At 45.4% G+C, this 17155-nt stretch overlaps 1 protein-coding gene across 5 annotated transcripts in view; it reads right to left on the minus strand.

The window, feature by feature from the left end:
* LOC126982981 (pancreatic triacylglycerol lipase-like) overlaps positions 1–15155 on the minus strand; it is a 30416-nt gene extending 15261 nt beyond the window's left edge. For 3 of the 5 annotated variants that reach the window (XM_050835369.1, XM_050835372.1, XM_050835373.1), the window contains exons 1-2: positions 15081–15147; positions 11415–11715 (exon numbers count right to left, since the gene is read on the minus strand). The gene's annotated coding sequence lies outside the window, so the exon portion shown is untranslated. Of the gene's footprint in view, positions 1–11414; positions 11716–14951; positions 15056–15080 lie in introns of those variants that run through there. The other 2 variants (XM_050835371.1, XM_050835370.1) reach the window with 2 other exon arrangements.
* Between the last annotated feature and the right edge of the window lie 2000 nt (positions 15156–17155).

Raw genomic sequence — 17155 nt, forward strand, 5'->3', positions numbered from 1 at the left:
GTCACACCTGCTCTTTATCTCTTAATTACCTGGTTCATCTAGTTTGTTGTTTTTTTCTATTTTATTTTATTTTTTTATCTCCATTGTTTTTTTTTTCTTCCTATCTTTATTGTTTTTGTTATTATTGTTGTTATTGTTTCTTCTTTCTCCTTCTCCTCCTTTTTTTCTTTTTTCTTTGTCTTCTTTTTCTTCTTCATCTTCTTCTTCGTCGTCGTCTTTTCTTCATCTCTTTCTTCTTCTTCTTCTTCCTCTTCTTCTTCGTGTCTGCCTCTTCTTCATCCTCTTCTTCTTCTTTTTCTTCATCTTCTTCTTCTTCATTTATTATTATTATTATTATTATTATTATTATTATTATTATTATTATTATTATTATTATTATTATTATGTGACTAGTCTTACACATTTTTCCTGCAACTTATTTATTTATTTCCTATCATTATTATTGTTCTTGCTCTTTTTATCTCTTTTTGGTATGTCATTATTTTATATTGAACCTTAACTCGTACGTTCACCTGTTCACCTTACCTGTGCTCGAAGGTGTTTCTCTTAATTACACAGTGTCAAGGTGAGCATAAGAAAAGTTCACATGAGACGCCTGGTAACTCTCTATTATTATTATCATTATTATTATCATTATTATTGTGATTATTCTTTTATCCTATTCCTCTATCTTTTTTTATTTCGTTTCTATCACTGTTTTTTTTATATTATTGTTATTATTGTTATCTATTTCTATCTCTCTATCTATCTCTTTTATCACCAATCGCCATCATTATTAACATTCTTGGAACCACTAACGAAAGGTCGAGCCCCTAACCTTTCTACCTGAGCGACCTTTCCCGTCACCGCATAATAATCTCACCTGTCCGCCGGTTTGGAAAGGTAGCGACAGGTGAGGGTGGGCCACGAGGGTCCTAATTGGGGGCTACCTGGAGGAGTACTTTCACCTGGTCTTCATTAGCTATTGGGCTCAGGTGTGACTCCTAACTCTTCCCTTTTTTGTCTTCGGCGTAGACCCTCGAGGCATAGTGGAGGAAAGGCGTGGAGGAGGAAATGCGTATCTGGAGGAAAAAGAAGAGAGTGAAGAGAAGGAAACTGGAAGCTGAAAAGAAGGAAACTAGAGGAAGAAGAAAAGAAAAAAAAAAAGAAAGAAGGAAAAGAAGGAAGAAGGAAACTTAAGCTGGAAAGAAGGAAAAAGGAAGAAGGAAAAGGAAAGAAGGAAAAAGAAGAAAAGAGGAAACTAGAAGCTGGAAAGAAGGAAAAAGAAAGAAGAGAAGAAAGAAGAATAAAAGGAAAAAGGAAGAAGGAAAAAGAAAGAAGTAAAAAGAAAGAAAAAAGAAGGAAACTAGAAGGGGAGATGACGGGAGGAAAGAGAAGGAAAACAGAATGGAGAGACTGAGATTGAGGGAGATGAGAAATGATGTGGAGGAGGAAAACTGTGAACTGGAGGTAAAAAAAAAAAAAAGAGGATGGAGAAGAAAACTAAGAGATGAAGGAATGATTGGACGAAGAAGAGAAATGGAGGGAATGAAACTAAGGAAGAGAAGGAGAGGAATGGAGAAAGGGAATGAAGGGGAGAGAAGGAAAGTGGAGAGAAGGAAATAATGCAGCGGTGGAGGAGGCGAAGAGAAGGAGGGAGGGAGGAAAAGGAGATAAACAGACTGTAAAGAAGGAGACTACAGGGAGGGAGGGAGGGAAAGAAGGAGAGAAGGGAAGGAGAAACAAGCTGAAGAGAAGGAGGAAGAAGGGAGGAAGGGAGGAGGAAGAATGGATAAACAGGTAGGGAAAATGTGCAGGAGGGAGGAAGGAAGGAAGAAGAGGGAAAGAGAAACAGTTTGGAGAGAAAGGAAGGAAGAGGAGGAGGGAAAGAGAAACAGTTTGGAGAGAAAGGAAGGAAGAGGAGGAGGAAGAAGAGGAGGAAAACAGAAACAGGTTGGAGAGAAAGGAAGGAAGAGGAGGAGGAAGAAGAGGAGGAAAACAGAAACAGGTTGGAGAGAAAGGAAGGAAGAGGAGGAGGAAGAAGAGGAGGAAAATAAAAACAGGTTGGAGAGAAGGAAACCAAGCGATACAAAGGAGGAGGGGGAGGAGGAGGAGGAGGACGGGCAGAAGAAGGTCAGGTGTACCGTATATGCAGACCAGGTCGAGGCCATCCAGGTGGTTCCAAGGTGAGCGTGTGTCCTCGCGGGGGGGTGGGGGGGGGGGGCGGCAGGTGGTTGAACGGTTGACCGAGTACACGTCGCGGCACAGGTTCGATTCTATTCAGTGTACATACGTGACCTCGATAACGATGATGATGATGATGTGAAGGGATGGACGGTGTGGGGAAGGGAAGGGGATAGGGGGAAAGGGGAGGATGAAGGGAAGGGAAAGGAAGGGAAAGGTGAAGGGGGGTGAGTGCAGATGGAAAGGAAGGGAAGGGCAGGGAAGGAAGGGGAGGATGGGGTGCATGGTCAAGCATTCGAGAAGGGAAGGGAAGGGGAGGATGGGGTGCATGGTCAAGCATTCGGAAAGTAAAGGGAAGGGAAGAAGGGAGAGTTGAGTCCAGACGAAAGTGAAGGGAAGGGGAAAGGGGAGGAGAAGGGGGAGTCCAAATGATAGGGTAGAGAATGGTAAAGGGCTCCCCTCTCTCTCTCTCTCTCTCTCTCTCTCTCTCTCTCTCTCTCTCTCTCTCTCTCTCTCTCTCTCTCTCTCTCTCTCTCTCTCTCTCTCTCTCTCTCTCTCTCTCTCTCTCTCTCTCTCTCTCTCTCTCTCTCTCTCTCTCTCTCCCCTCTCTCTCTCTCTCTCTCTCTCTCTCTTTATCCCCTCCTTCCTCTCCTTTTTTTCTTTCCTTCCCTTCCATTCCCCTTCCCTTCCTTTCTCTATATCTCCCTTTTCCTCCATCTCCCCTTCCCTTTCCCTCTCTCTCCCGTTTCCTTTATCTCTCCCCTTTCCTCCCTTCCCTTCCCCTTCCCTTTCCGCCCAGGTATGAGAAGGTAGCACCGAATACCTGTGTTGTTGGTAGCCAGGTGTGTCGCGTTACCTGCCTTGTTTTTACCTGGCAGGGTCCGCGTGTAGGGGGCAGCAAGGTTCTTAAAGGTACGGGTCGCGAATCTAGGTCCTCCTTTCATTTTCTTCTTCCTTTCCTCTTTTTTCTTCTTTGTTTTTCATAATCTCTTCTCTTTTCATAACCTCTTCTCTCTTTCATAACTGTGTCCTTTCATCTGCTTCCCTTCCTCTTTTTTCTTCTTTGTTTTTCATAATCTGTTCTCTTTTTCGTGACCTCCACTTCTCTGTTTCTTGACCTCTTCTCTCTTTCATAACTGTGTCCTCCTTTCATCTGCTTCCCTTCCTCTTTTTTCTTCTCTGTTTCATAATCTGTTCTCTTTTTCGTGACCTCCTCTTCTCTGTTTCTTGACCTCTTCTCTCTTTCATAACTGTGTCCTTCTTTCATCTGCTTCCCTTCCTCTTTTCTTTTTTTTTCTTCTCTCCTCTTTCATAACCTGACCTGCTACTTTTTGCTGGTTCCTTTAATTTTTTTCTTTACTTTCTCTTTTCTCTTTAACATCTTTTTCCATAACCTAAGCTGATACTACTCACTGGATTCTCCTTTCATCATCTTCTTCCCTTTCCTTTCTCTCTCCTTCTCTCCTCTTTCATAACCTATTACTTCTACCTGGGTCTTTCTTTCATTTATTTCCCTTCCTCTTTTTTTTTTTCTCCTCTTCCTTAACCTCCCCCTTCTTATTGGGTCCTCCTTTCATCTGCTTCCCTTCCATTTTTCTCTTTTTTTTCTCTCCTCTTTCATAACCTGTTACCTCTTACTGGGTCTTTCTTTCATTTATTTCCCTTCCTCTTTCTTTTTTTTTCTCCTCTTCCTTAACCTCCCCCTTCTTATTGGGTCCTCCTTTCATCTGTTTCCCTTCCATTTCTCTCTTTTTCTTCTCTCCTCTTTCATATCCTGTTACCTCTTACTGGGTCTTTCTTTCATTTATTTCCCTTCTCTTTCTTTTTCTTCTCCTCTTCTTTAACCTCCCCCTTCTTATTGGGTCCTCCTTTCATCTGCTTCCCTTCCATTTCTCTCTTTTTCTTCTCCCCTCTTTCATATCCTGTTACCTCTTACTGGGTCTTTCTTTCATTTATTTCCCTTCTCTTTCTTTTTTTTCTCCTCTTCCTTAACCTCCCCCTTCTCATTGGGTCCTCCTTTCATCTGCTTCCCTTCCATTTCTCTCTTTTTCTTCTCCCCTCTTTCATAACCTAACCTACTTCTTTTTGATGGGTCCTTGTATTTTTTTTTCCTTTCTCTTTTCTCTCTTTTTTTTCGTAACCCAAGCCGATACTACTCACTGCATCCCCGTTTCATTTCTTCTTTCTTTCCTCATTTTTCTTCTTTCATAATTTAAGCTACAACTTTTTACTGAGTCTTCCTTTTATATTTTCTTTCCTTCTTTTATCTTCGTTTCCAATACTCCTTTTCCTCTTTTCCTTCCTTCCCTTTCCTCCTTTCCTAACCTAACATTCTTTTCGTGGGTCCTTTTTTAATTTCTCCTTTCCCTAAATCCTTTTCGTCTTTCCTTCACTTTTTTTCCTTTCTTCCTTCCTAACTTAATGCTTCTACATGAGTTCTCCTTTTAATTATTTCTGTTCGTCCTTCTTTTCCTGTTTCTCTCACTTTCTTTCATCCCTCCTTTTCTTCTTTCTCTCTCCTTTCCTTCCTAACCTATTTTTTTTTCTTCTCGGGTTCTTCAAATTTCCTCTTTCATTCCTCATTTTCCTATTTCTCTCTCCTTCCCTCCTTCCTTCCTAATCTTCGCTACTGGACCTTCCTTTCGACTTCTTATTTCTTCCTTCCCCTTTTCTTTCCTTCCTCCCTTCCACCTCCTTCCTCAGTTCAGTTCTTTCCATTTTCCTTTCCCTTTCCTTCCTTCGTCCTCTCCCCTCTCCTTCCTTCCTAAATTTACCTAACCTAACCTCTGACCGGATCGTCAACACCACAAATAGACAAGCAAACACACACACACACACACACACACACACACACACACACACACACACACACACACACACACACACACACACACATACACTGAAGAGGCTTGCCAATGACTCGTGTGTTTGACCTTTACATAAAAATTAACCCCTTGAGAGAGAGAGAGAGAGAGAGAGAGAGAGAGAGAGAGAGAGAGAGAGAGAGAGAGAGAGAGAGAGAGAGAGAGAGAGAGAAGACAAACTCGCACAAAAACAAGACGATAAAAGTAAACGAAATTTACAAGAAGAAAAATGAAGAAAAAATAATTAACATCTGTCACAAAATCCAGCCATGTGTGTGTGTGTGTGTGTGTGTGTGTGTGTGTGTGTGTGTGTGTGTGTGTGTGTGAGAGAGAGGGTTGGCAGATTATCGTATTCACCCCATTGTGTTCATCCTTTTTAAGCCTCAAACTCTCGTACCTACACAAATGACGATAGAAAATTGAAGTTAGCGTTAAAACTCCTATTTATTGATGTTCTATGAGCTTTTTTTCTATAGTCATTGGTCAAAAAATACGACAATACAATGCGATGAGTACGATAATTTGGCACGCTGGTGTGTGTGTATGTGTGTGTGTGTGTGTGTGTGTGTGTGTGTGTGTGTGTGTCAGTCTCCGTTAACTAACTCCGCCGCTTTCACTCTCGCAGGAAGCCAACCAACCGGAAAGGCGACGATCCACCCGAGTAAGCAAGGAGTTCCACCCTTATTGACGCACGTGACCCGGACCACTCTCACTACACATGGCACCTTCTTCCCCCGAGCTCTCCCCCACCCAACCCCTACCCCGCGAGATGCTGTGGCCGGAGGAAGAGGAAGAGGAAGAGGAGGAGGAGGAAGCTAAATAGGTAAGTGAATATCCTGTTATCATTAAGGAGATATTTGTGGAAAGTAAGAATGTTACAGAAAATAGCGACGGACCTCAGAAGGTAGAACGAACACAGAAAACAGTGGAGATTCTGCCCGGCAATAAGACGAATGAAGTTGTCGTGACAGAGAATGAAGAAAATCCACCTTCACAGGAAACCATCAAGGAAACATCTGTGGAGAGTAGGAATGTTACAGAAAATAGCGATGGGCCTCAGAAGGTAGAACGAACAGAGAAAACAATGGAGATTCTGCCCGGCAATAAGACGAATGAAGTTGCAGTAACAGAGGAAGAAAAACTACCTTCACAGGAAAGCATTACGATGACATCTGTGGAGAGAAAGAATGATACAGAAAATAACGATGGACCTCTGGTAGCAAAACGAACAGAGAAGACAAAGGAGATTCTGCCCGGCAATAAAACGAATGAAGTTGTTGTAACAGAGAAAGAAGAAAGACTACCTTCACATGAAACCATTAAGGAGACAAAAGAGGAGAGTAGGAATGTTACAGAAAATGGCGATGGACCTCTGGTAGCAGAACGAACAGAGAAGACAAAGGAGATTCTGCCCGGCAATAAAACGAATGAAGTTGTTGTAACAGAGAAGGAAGAAAAACTACCTTCACGGGAAACTTCTGTGACGCCACCGAAGGTTGTTAAAAAGATTAGGAGAAGGAAAGCTTGTAGGTGTGACTCGTTGTTGACCCTTTCGGTGGTAACAGAAGAATTAATTGAAAGAATTGCTCGTGTTGTATTGAAGGAAATGACAACAGAGTAGTGATAATGTGTTACTGTTTCTCTTATCAATTTCTTTGAAAAAAATCAAAATGAAAATAAATATTGACAAGTCAGGAGGCCGTGAACCATTCAAATATGTCACTTATGAACACGGTGATTGTGTTTAGCTTCGAGAGAGTTGTGTTTCTTTTAAGAGTGTACACACACAATGCCGGTTTGTCTCCGGCCCTGAGTATTACAGCATTTAGTGCCGTCCTTAGTTAACAGTTTACCACAGTTTACCTTCCGCAGGTTTCCCCAGTGAGCACTGAGGCCAAGCGCAGCTATAGCGTTGACCCTCTTACCTATATAGTTACCGCAGCACCCAGATTCAAGGAGCCGTTATTTAAGGCAACATGTATAAAATTTCAGCCTGTCTCCATGCACGCTTTGTTCACGCCTAGTTAGTGCCACATCAAGTGTCAAAGAGCCATTTTTTAAGATGAGATATACATGATGCCAGTCTGTCTATTTCCATGTATTAATCCAGACCCTGGTAACGTCGCTTCCAGTGTCAAATAGCCATTTTCTAATACAATAATGACAGTCTATTTCCATGTATTAATCCGGACCCAGCTAACGCCGCATCCAATTTCAAAGAGCCATATTTTCAAAGATAATATATAGGTAATTCCAGTCTGTCTCCATGTACTAAACCACACTCAGTTAATTTCTGCACCTGTATTACGTTTAGGAGAGCCAGGTTTTAAAGGAAGACCTGCATACATAACGTCGGTCTGCCTCAGTTCAGTAAACCGGTAGGCGGTGGCCGAAGTGATAGCGTACTGGACCCACATTCGTCGCGTGATGGACGACGCGGGTTCGAATCCTCATGCTACCACTCGGATTTTTCAGTCACCGCCGAGTGGCTTAAAACTACCCACATGCTGTCCTGAAGACCACCCATCAACCCGGACTCTAGAGGAAGCCGTCCAAGCGAATGAAGAACGAGTTCCGGGGGGCAGCATGAGCCAATGCAAGATGGCGCCACTTTAAACACTCGCCTGCGCCAGAACGGGCTGGGCCGACCATCAGGCCCCACCTGGAAGAAGCCTTGGGCCGACCATCAGGCCCCACCGGGAAGATGCCTACCGGCGCAATAGGCAACAACGTAAAAAAAAAAAAAAAAAAAAAAAAATGTAAAACAAGTATATAAACGGGCATCGTGTTGTTCCACGCCCAGTGAACGTCGCCTCCAGTTCCAAAGAGTCACAATTTTTAGGTAATATAAATCTACACGTAAGGCAATTTTGTCTCCTTGTATAAATTCACGCCCAGTCAATACCCCCGTCCAGCTTCCGTTCACGTGCGCCAAGCTATACAGGAGAGCTATAAAGCTATAAAGAGAGAGAGAGAGAGAGAGAGAGAGAGAGAGAGAGAGAGAGAGAGAGAGAGAGAGAGAGAGAGAGAGAGAGAGAGAGAGAGAGAGAGAGAGAGAGCAAAGGAAGGAAGCGGCGGTGATTAAGGCGAGGTGGATGAAAGTAAAGGTGAGGGGGGAGAGGGGAGGAGAGAGTGAGGCAGGTTAGGGGAGGGGAGGAGGGAGAGGACGAGGAAGGTTAGGGGAAGGGAGAGAGGGAAGGAGAGAGAGTGAGGAAGACTTGGGAAGGTGAGAGAGGGAAGGAGGGAGAGTGAGGAAGACTTGAGAAAGGGAGAGAGTGAGGAAGACTTGAGAAGGTGAGAGAGGGAAGGAGGGAGAGTGAGGAAGACTTGGGAAGGTGAGAGAGGGAAGGAGGGAGAGTGAGGAAGACTTGGGAAGGTGAGAGAGGGAAGGAGGGAGAGTGAGGAAGACTTGAGAAAGGGAGAGAGTGAGGAAGACTTGGGGAGGGTAGAGGGAAGGAGGGAGAGTGAGGAAGACTTGAGAAAGGGAGAGAGTGAGGAAGACTTGGGGAGGGTAGAGGGAAGGAGGGAGAGTGAGGAAGACTTGAGAAAGGGAGAGAGTGAGGAAGACTTGGGGAGGGTAGAGGGAAGGAGGTTGAGTGAGGAAGGTTAGATCTTGGCCCCGTGGCACAATGTAGTCACTCTCCTGATGCGGGAAGCGACCCCAGACCTTCAATCAACCCTAACTTCAGCGAGCAGCTACAGCGTCTGCCCCCATTATAGATAGATAGATAGATACAGATCATTTTCCTCTTACCCTTCCGACCATGTCACAAAGCTTCATAACAAAGAGCAAATCGCAGCATGTCCACAGATGTCATCGAAATGCTTTCCTGTGAAGGTAGTCTTTCTTCTTTCTCTGTTACAACAATTTCATTCGTTTTATTGCCGGGCAGAATCTCCATTGTTTTCTCTGTTCGTTCTATTTTCTGAGGTCCATCGCCATTTCCTGAAGCATTTCTACTCTCCTCCACAGATGTCATCGAAATGCTTTCCTGTGAAGGTAATCTTTCTTCTTTCTCTGTTACAATACTTTCATTCGTTTCATTGGCTGGCAGAATCTCCTTTGTTTTCTCTGTCCGTTCAACTATCAGGGGACCATCGCCATTTTCTGTTACATTCTTAGTCTCCACAGATGTCTCCTTAATGGTTTCCTGTGAAGGCAGTTTTTCTTCTTTTTCTGTTACTAACATTTCATTCGTTGTATTGCCGGGAAGAATCTCCACTGTTTTTTCTGTTCGTTCTACCTTCTGAGGCCCATCGCCATCTTCTCCGGTTATATGCCCCGTTTCATCTCTATTATCAAAGACTTTCCTTTCCACGGTCTTGATGCTGTCATTCAAGCCATTTTGCAAACTTGTGTTCATCCGCTCAAGATCAGACAATTTGGCAGCCAGCAGCTGGCCGGCGGGGCGGGCTCCACGGGAGTCCCGAAGGACGAGGTGCCATCCGCCAGCCTGGAGAAGCCCGGTGAGAACCCTTTGGAGAATGATGACGAGGGGGAACTCAAAGATTTCCCCAAATTGTCTGATCTTGAGCGGATGACAACAAGTTTGGAAAATGGCTTGAATAACAGTATCAAGACCGTGGAAAGGAAAGTCTTTGATAATAGAGATGAAACGGGGCATGTAACCGGGAACAAGACAGTCGTTGAAAAATGGCTCTTTGACACTTGATGTGGCACTAACTAGGCGTGAACAAAGCGTGCATGGAGACAGGCTCAAAAGGCAACATGTATAAAATTTGAGCCTGTCTCCATGCACGCTTTGTTCACGCCTAGTTAGTGCCACATCAAGTGTCAAAGAGCCATTTTTTAAGATAAGATATACATGATGCCAGTCTGTCTATTTCCATGTATTAATCCAGACCCTGGTAACGTCGCTTCCAGTGTCAAATAGCCATTTTCTAATACAATAATGACAGTCTATTTCCATGTATTAATCCAGACCCTGGTAACGTCGCTTCCAGTGTCAAATAGCCATTTTCTAATACAATAATGACAGTCTATTTCCATGTATTAATCCGGACCCAGCTAACGCCGCATCCAATTTCAAAGAGCCATATTTTCAAAGATAATATATAGGTAATTCCAGTCTGTCTCCATGTACTAAACCACACTCAGCTACTTTCTGCACCTGTATTACGTTTAGGAGAGCCAGGTTTTAAAGGAAGACCTGCATACATAACGTCGGTCTGCCTCAGTTCAGTAAACCGCCACAAATGTAAAACAAGTATATAAACGGGCATCGTGTTGTTCCACGCCCAGTTAACGTCGCCTCCAGTTCCAAAGAGTCACAATTTTTAGGTAATATAAATCTACACGTAAGGCAATTTTGTCTCCTTGTATAAATTCACGCCCAGTCAATACCCCCGTCCAGCTTCCGTTCACGTGCGCCAAGCTATACAGGAAGACCTATACATGCATAACCTTGGTCTACTTCAGTTCAATAATCCACCACAAATGTAAGCCACGAGTAAGCGCGTCTCGCCACTCCGTCCCCGTTCATTAATATATACGCCGAGAAGCTCTGACAGGCGTCCCCGAACGTTGAACGAACCTCCTCTTCTGCTGCTGCGGCTGTGTACCGAAACACCGCATTATTCACGAGGTCAGGCGGGGGAATGGGTATTTCCAGGGGTAGTTTTATGACCCTGGTGGTAGTTTCTAAGCAGGTCTAGGCGTGAGAGAGACTTAGGAGTACTGGTGAGCGCTGACCTCCGTCCTAGGGTTCAATGCATTCAGGCTAAAAATCGGGCAAACAGAGTACTTGGTTTCATCTCAAGGAGCGTAAGCAATAGGAGCGCTGAAGTCATCCTCAAACTTTACTTAGCACTAGTTAGACCTCATCTCGATGATGCAGTTCAGTTCTGGTCCCCTACTATAGAATGGATATCAAGATGTTAGAATCTGTACAGAGGAGGATGACAAAGATGATTCAGGGGGTGAGAAACTTGCCTTATGAAGACAGGCTGAAGCATTTAAATCTACACTCTCTAGAAAGGCGAAGGTTGCGAGGAGACTTGATCGAAGTCTATAAGTGGATGAAGGGCTATAATAAAGGGGATGTCAATAAGATTTTGATAGTAAAAGAGCCAGGTAGGACGCGTGGCAATGGTTTTAAGTTAGACATATTCAGATTCAACAAAGACATAGGCAAGAATTGGTTCACCAATAGAGTGGTGGACGAATGGAACAGGCTTGGGAGCCATGTTGTGGGTGCCAATACCACAGATACATTCAAGAAGAGGTTAGATAAAGCCATGGATGGTGAGGTAAGGTGGGGTTGAGTGTACAGGAGCTGCCTTGTATAAGCCAACCGGCCTCTTGCAGACTCCTTACGTTCTTATGTTCTTAAGTTCTTAGGTTCTCCTGTACCTTTGCATACTAACCTTCCAGCGTGGGGGTGTTGAGGAGGGTGTCTTGACGTGGTGATCGTGGTGGTGGTGGTGGTGGTGGTGGTGGGCAGGTTAGTGTCCCTCAATCTCCTCTTCTTCGTTTGACCCTTCAGTGAATTGAATATGTTGTTTTTTTCTTTGGTTCCTCTCCGCTGCTCTTGGGATCAACAGAGCTTTAATGGAGAGGCTGCTTAAGGTTATTTTCTGGGCTTTGTTTACGCTGTTATGTGGTTCTTTCAAATCTGTCCGTCATAAAAGATCTTCGGGTCTTAGTTTCTTTTCTTTTTTAAGGTTCCTGCAACACAAACAGAAGGAGTGACTAGAAGAAAGGATCTGTGTTTCTGTAAGTCTGTTCTGGGGGGTATTTTAAGGTGTTAGGGTCTCTTTCTATCGATGCACTTTTGTTTGTTTAAAGGGAGATTTTATAAAGTGTCCAGGTCTTTGTTTTAGCTGTTTTGTGCGTCTGTAAGTTTGTTTGTTAAGGTAATTTAAGGTGTCAGGGGCTCTTCATGTGTTATCAGGGCATTTCTTGTCTGTCTAAATGCCCACGGAGATTTCATTAGCTATCCAGGTCCTTGTTTTAGGCTGTTTTGTGCGTCTGTAAGTCTGTTTGTTGGGGTAATTCAAGGTGTCAGGGTCTCTTCATGTGTTATCAGGGTACTTCTTGTCTGTCTAAATGCCCACGGAGATCTCATTAGCTATCCAGGTCCTTGTTTTAGGCTGTTTTGTTCGTCTGTAAGTCTGTTTGTTAAGGTAATTTAAGTTGTCAGGGTCTCCTTTTGTGTTATCAGGGCATTTCTTGTCTGTCTAGAGGCCCACGGAAATCTTATAAGCTGCCTAAGTCCTTGTTTTAGGCTGTTTTGTGCGTCTGTAAGTCTGTTTGTTAAGGTAATTTAAGGTGTCAGGGTCTCTTCATGTGTTATCAGGGTACTTCTTGTCTGTCTAAGAGCCCACGGAGATTTCATTAGCTATCCAGGTCCTTGTTTTAGGTTATTTTGTGCGTCTGTAAGTCTGTTTGTTAAGGTAATTTAAGGTGTCAGGGTCTCTTCATGTGTTATCAGGGTACTTCTTGTCTGTCTAAATGCCCACGGAGATCTCATTAGCTATCCAGGTCCTTGTTTTAGGCTGTTTTGTGCGTCTGTAAGTCTGTTTGTTAAGGTAATTTAAGGTGTCAGGGTCTCTTCATGTGTTATCAGGGCACTTCTTGTCTGTCTAAGAGCCCTGGGAGATCTTATAAAGTGTTCAGGGTTATGTTTTACGTTATTTTGTGCGTCTGTAAGTCTGTTTGTTGGGGTAATTCTTGGTGTCAGGGTCTCTTCATATGTTATCAGGGCACTTCTTGTCTGTCTAAGAGCCCTGGGAGATCTTATAAAGTGTTCAGGGCTTTGTTTTAGTTGTTTTGTGCGTCTGTAAGTCTGTTTGTTGGGGTAATTCTTGGTGTCAGGGTCTCTTCATATGTTACCAGGGCACTTCTTGTCTGTATAAATGCCAACGGAGGCCTCATTAGCTATCCAGGTCTTTGTTCTAGGCTGTTTTGTGCGTCTGTAAGTCTGTTTGCTAAGGTAATTTAAGGTATCATGGGTTCTGCGGTATTAATCAGGGCTCTTATTGTACATCTAAATGCCAACGGAGGTCTCATTAGCTATCCAGGTCTTTGTTCTAGGCTGTTTTGTACGTCTGTAAGTCTGTTTGCTAAGGTAATTTAAGGTATCATTGGCTCACCGGTACTAATCAGGGCTCTTCTCTGTCTGAAGGGCCAACGGAGATCTTATAAGCTGTCGAGGTCCTTGTTCTAGACTGTTTTGTGCGTCTGTAAGTCTGTTTGTTAAGGTAATTTAGGATATCATTGGTTCACCGGTACTAATCAGGGTTCTTCTCTGTCTGGAGGGTCAACGAAGATCTTATAAGCTGTCGAGGTCCTTGTTCTAGGCTGTTTTGTACGTCTGTAAGTCTGTTTGTTAAGGTAATTTAGGATATCATTGGCTCACCGGTACTAATCAGGGCTCTTCTCTGTCTGAAGGGCCAACGAAGATCTTATAAGCTGTCGAGGTCCTTGTTCTAGACTGTTTTGTACGTCTGTAATTCTGTTTGTTAAGGTAATTTAAGGTATCATTGGTTCACCGGTACTAATCAGGGCTCTTCTCTGTCTGGAGGGCCAACGGAGATCCTATAAGCTGTCGAGGTCCTTGTTCTAGACTGTTTTGTACGTCTGTAATTCTGTTTGTTAAGGTAATTTAAGGTATCATTGGTTCACCGGTACTAATCAGGGCTCTTCTCTGTCTGAAGGGCCAACGAAGATCTTATAAGCTGTCGAGGTCCTTGTTCTAGACTGTTTTGTACGTCTGTAATTCTGTTTGTTAAGGTAATTTAAGGTATCATTGGTTCACCGGTACTAATCAGGGCTCTTCTCTGTCTGGAGGGCCAACGGAGATCCTATAAGCTGTCGAGGTCCTTGTTCTAGACTGTTTTGTACGTCTGTAAGTCTGTTTGTTAAGGTAATTTAAGGATATCATTGGCTCACCGGTACTAATCAGGGCTCTTCTCTGTCTGAAGGGTCAACGGAGATCTTATAAGCTGTCGAGGTCCTTGTTCTAGGCTGTTTTGTACGTCTGTAAGTCTGTTTGCTAAGGTAATCTAAGGTATCATGGCTCTTTTCTGTCTGGAGGGGCGCGTAGCTTTCAGATCTGTTATGTCTTAGTTCAGGCCGTTGTATAGTTCTGTACGTCTATTTTGAGGGTAAGTTTAGGTGTCAGAGGCTCTTTAGTGTGTCGTCAGTGCACTTCTTTTCTGTCTGGAGGGTTACGGAGCTCCTGGGTAGAGACACGTTGAGGGTATCGTTCTCTCCCTTGCGTCCTGTAGTGGCTAGCGCGTGGGCAGAGCTTATGGTGGGGAAGTCGAGGGTTTGGAAAGACTCAGGACGCTTTCACAGTAAGTTATGAGCGTTCGTGCCTCCTTCTCTTCAGCACTAGTAGTAGTAGTAGTAGTAGTAGTAGTAGTAGTTGTTGTTGTAGTTGTAGTAGTAGTAATAGTAGTAGTTGTTGTTGTAGTAGTAATAGTAGTAGTAGCAATAGTAGTAATAGTAGTAGGAGTAGTAGTAGTAGTTGTAGTAGTAGTAGTAGTAGTAGTAGTAGTAGTGGTAGTGGTGGCTTGAGGTGGTTCACTAATTATCTTCGTCCCTCTCACAATCACTTTACCGGAATCACTCTCTCTTGCTAAATAACTTTCGTCTCGTCTGCATGAACTCCCAACACACACACGCACTCACTCACACGCGCGCACCCCGACACAAACCAACAGACCCACAGACACGTTCACTGCACTGTTTTCACCCACACAAACACACACACACATACGTCATCACTATCACCACCACTGCCATTACGTTGTTTGTAAGTGTGTTGGTTCACCTCTCACTCTCACACCATCATCACCATCATCACCATCATCATCACACGTATGGCACACTTTATTTTGCACACTTAAGACCACGTATGCTTATTCTCTTCTTTTTTTTTCTTTATGCACTTTTACCTTGTTCCAGTTACCTTGCGAGTCCCTTAATTACGTATTCCACAGGTAGCGCAAGCCAGGTGTGTACTGTAAGGTCATGTGTGTATACCTGACCTCCCCGTGTGTGTGTGTATGTTTGTGTGTGTTTACCTGTGCGCGTGTGTGTGTGCGCGGGAGGAGCTGGGACGCGGACCTCCTTACCTCACCACACGACTCCTCACACTGCCCCAGCCACGCCATGCTCCCCCCCTCCCCACGCCTCCCCCATTTCTCCCTCCCTTTCTCCTCCTCAGCCATCCCCAAGCTTCGCCTCCCCCTTTCTCCCCTCCCTCTCTCCCCTCTCTCCTCCTCAGCCATCCCCAAGCTTCGCCTCCACCCTTTCTCCCCTCCCTCTCTCCCCTCTCTCCTCCTCAGCCATCCCCAAGCTTCACCTCCCCCTTTCTCCCCTCCCTCTCTCCCCTCTCTCCTCCTCAGCCATCCCCAAGCTTCGCCTCCCCCTTTCTCCCCTCCCTCTCTCCTCTCCTCCTCAGCCATCCCCAAGCTTCCTCTCCCCCTCTCTCCCTCTCTCCTCTTGAGCCATCCCCAAGCTTCACCTCCCCCTTTCTCCCCTCCCTCTCACCCCTCTCTCCTCCTCAGCCCTCCCCAAGCTTCATCTCCCCTCTCCCTCCCTCTCTCCCTCTCTCCTCTTGAGCCATCCCAAGCTTCATCTCCCCTTTCTCCCTCCCTCTCCCCTCTCTCCTCTTGAGCCATCCCCAAGCTTCATCTCCCCCTTTCTCCCTCCCTCTCTCCCCTCTCTCCTCCTCAGCCATCCCCAAGCTTCATCTCCCCCTTTCTCCCCTTCCTCTCTCCCCTCTCTCCTCCTCAGCCATCCCCAAGCTTCGCCTCACCCTTTCTCCCCTCCCTCTCTCCCCTCTCTCCTCCTCAGCCATCCCCAAGCTTCACCTCCCCCTTTCTCCCCTCCCTCTCTCCCCTCTCTCCTCCTCAACCATTCCCTCCTCCTTCCCCCTCCCGTCTTATCTCCATCTCTCTCTTCATATTTCTTACTCCATCTCTCTCTCCCTCTCCTCCCTTCCCCTCCAGGCTTACCCCTCTCTCTATCTCTCTATTTATTCATAAGAACTTAAGAACATGAGGAGTCTGCACGAGGTCAGTAGACAGCTCATAATTTTATGGCATAGCAGTTTCTTAACCCGTGAACCATCTTTGTCATCCTCTATAGCAAGGTGACCAGAAGTGACCCACACAATCCCTTACTCCTCCTCTCACGGCCCCCCCCTCCTTCCCCCCATCCCTTCTCCTCCCTATTCTCTACTTACCTATCTTCCCCTCTCTCCTCCATTCCTCCCTGCCTCCCCCTCCACACGTCTTTCCATTCATTCTTGCCTCCTCTCTCTCCCTGTCCCCCCTTTCTCCCTGTCTTCTCTCCCTCCCTCTCTCCCTTCATTCTTTCATTCTCCCTGTCATTTTTCCCTCCTTGTTTTCTCTCCTGTTCCTTCATTCATCATCCTCTTCTTCCTCCTTCCCTTTCTCCCTCCCTGTCACTCCTTCCTTCCTACTTCCTCTCCCTCCCTCCTCCCCTCCCTGTCCCATTCCTCCCTGCCACCTCCCTCTCTCCCTCCCTCCCTAAGTGACACAACTCAGCACGCCACGCAACACCCCCTCCCCCCCCCTCCCCTCCCCCAGGCGACTCATTAAGCAGGAGCGTCAGCAGGGGCGAGTCAGCAGAAATCAACAGTAATATTAAGTGGCTGCCTCGAAGACCTACTGCCCTATATGATGTCACTCCCCCCCTCTACCCCTACTCCCCATACTCCTCCCCCTCTCCCTTCATTAACCCCCACTAATTCTCATTCCCCTTCGTTGTCGTATCACCCAGTTCCCCCCCCCCTTTTTTCTTCCTCCCCCCCACGCTCACTCCACTTTCCTCCCCCTTTTTCCTCCCTCATCTCCTCTTTTTCTCCTCTTCCCCCTCCCTTCCTTCCCCTCCCCTCAACTTTCCTCCCTCTCTTTCCTCCCTCATCTCCTCTTTTTCTCCTCTCCCCCTTCCCTTCCTTCCCTCCCCTCAACTTTACTCCCCCTCTTTCCTCCCTCATCTCCTCTTTTTCTCCTCTCCCCTCCCTTCCTTCCCCTCCCCTCAACTTTCTCCCCTCTTTCCTCCCTCATCTCCAGTTTTTCTCCTCTCCCCTCCTTCCTTCCCCTCCCTCAACTTTCCTCCCCTTTTTCTC

The sequence above is a fragment of the Eriocheir sinensis genome, chromosome 52 (genome assembly GCF_024679095.1).
Source record: "Eriocheir sinensis breed Jianghai 21 chromosome 52, ASM2467909v1, whole genome shotgun sequence".
NCBI classification, from domain to species: domain Eukaryota; kingdom Metazoa; phylum Arthropoda; class Malacostraca; order Decapoda; family Varunidae; genus Eriocheir; species Eriocheir sinensis.